The following is a 2,274-nucleotide window of genomic DNA, read 5'->3' on the forward strand; positions in this document are numbered from 1 at the left end:
AAATAAATAAAATAAAAGGTGGAAGAGAAAAGGATACAGTCTGATTGGATATAAGAAGTGAGCAGGCATGCAGGTTTTAGGGTGGTTACCTATTCACATCTAAGACTGGCCCTGGACCAGGTGGGTGTGTGACAGGCCAATACAATACCTGAGGGCCTGGCCCCCAAGATCCTTGGAGGAACACCCTGCACCCTGCTGGTAACCCCTAGGGAGAACTATTTCTCTTCCCTTCGCCCATTCCTGCCTCTCCCACTCCCTCCTTTTCTCCCCTACGAAGGAACTTCTTCCACTGCCGGTGTTAATGGGAATCCCTAGTAGTCGCCCACCACTCCCATCCCCTACCCACACATCCTCAATAGGATGCCCCTTTGGATCTCAAAGCACTGTTTGACTATTTCTATGTGGAGGCTTGAAGCGCGGCGCACAGAGAAAGTAAACTAAGGATTGCGGAGAGGGGTGTTTCAGCCACCAGCTAAGGCTTTGGGGGAGACAGATGCCTTCAGAGGGGCACGTAGTGAATAGACGTGGGACATCTCCCACAGCTCACGCTGGACTCTCTGCCGCCAGGGACCGTGCCGATCTTGCGTGCCTCGGTGTCCCAGAGTCGCTGGCAAGGGAGGGTAGGCCGGCCGGGGGCGGGGCGCAGGCGGGGCCGACCGGGCCAGGCGCCCGGGCAGGAGGCAGCTGCATATCTGCGGTCCCAACCACAATTGCTGGGAGTCGCGTCCCGGAGACTGGCGGCGCTGACTCTGCCCGCTGCGGCCGCCGCGCCGATTAGAGCCCGAGAGGGAGCGCCAGCACCGGGGAGGGGGCGGCGGCGGGGGAACGCCGGTGCCCCTTTCCCTCCGTCCTGGCCAGCACCTCCCAGCTGCCCAGCCCGGGCTTTTCTCAGCCCCCTGAACCCAGGATAAGAGTCCAGCCTCCCAGCCTTGGCTTTCTCTAAGCGAGGTCTAAGGCTCGCTCGCGCCTCGGGCCTGGCTGTGCAATGCCCCAAGGTCCTGCGGATGCTGACATCTTTCTGACCCGAGGCTGGCTGCTTCTCACGCTCTTTCTCTTCCCCCGTAACCCACCCAGAGGAGTCTAAATCTCAGCTCCAAGTTCTTATCTATCCCACGTCCCTCCCAAGCGCTCTCAAGGCAAAAGCAGCTCCACGTGCTGGGGCCAGACTCAGGACAGGCGTTCCGAGGCCAGAGCACCCCCTGCTGGCTGGCTGCACGCCCCTGCCCCTCCCCCTCCAGCTGTGGTGGTTGGGAAGAGCTGGCCTCTTTGATCTAGGAGCGTGGCCACCCCCTCCAGGCTCCCCATTAACCTCCATTATCCCAATTAGACAGCCCTCCCAATCCTGGACACAAGCTTCAAAGACCCCTCTGCGGGGAGGAGAAGGCGATGAGTCTTCTGTCCTCCACTAAACCAAGTTACATTCAGGTAAGACCCAAGTGTCCTGGTCCCCAGCTATGTCCATGATAGTAGGAATCCTCCAGAGAAGACGTTGGGACCTTTTTTTTCTTTGTTCTTTTCTGGTTCCTAGTTCTCCTGAAATAAATGATTTAGGTAGCACCCAGGATCCTAACTGACATGAGCTTCCCATCAATTTACCCAGCTTTATCCCATCCAGAGGGGCGCCAAGAGCCAGCCCCTCATCCTAAATCCTATCTCTACACTCCTTCCCCTCCTCCCTCCTCAAACAATTTCCGCTGGGGGAGCCCAAGCAGGGCTCAGCACAGTGGCCGCTTCCTGGAACATTTTCCTGTATCCGAAACCGCGGCTCCCTCCCCAGGGACCCGCTGATCAAGGCCAGATGGGAGCAGGGATGGGGGTGGAGGGGAAGGAGCCTGGCTCTCACCATCACCCCCTCCCAACACAAACGGGCACCACAGGGAGCCCCTGTTCTGACACACAAAGACTGACAGCACACACCACATGCCACAGTCACACACCCATGGGTATTTGTGGAGGAGACACAGGAACACAGGACCAGGTCTTAGAAAGTCATCACACCCTTAGATACCATCATGTCTCGCCCCACCCAACCCCATACCTCTCTAAAGTTTCCTTGAGCCTCCCTTGCCTCTTAAGGAGACCTTATGGATACAAAAAATTTCTGGGATAGTAGAGCAGAGAGGCCTTAGATTGATTACAAAGGGGACAGACTGAAATATCAAACTGCCCCCACTGCAGTTTCCAGAGTACCATTCCTCTTCTAGATGGCTGTTAGACCAGATTCATCTGTCTGGGGTCCTGGGAAGCAGGATAAAGTGGTGAAGAGTACTTTCT

This window comes from Nannospalax galili, unplaced genomic scaffold (assembly GCF_000622305.1).
Source record: "Nannospalax galili isolate Female #2095 unplaced genomic scaffold, S.galili_v1.0 scaffold251, whole genome shotgun sequence".
NCBI classification, from domain to species: Eukaryota; Metazoa; Chordata; class Mammalia; order Rodentia; family Spalacidae; genus Nannospalax; species Nannospalax galili.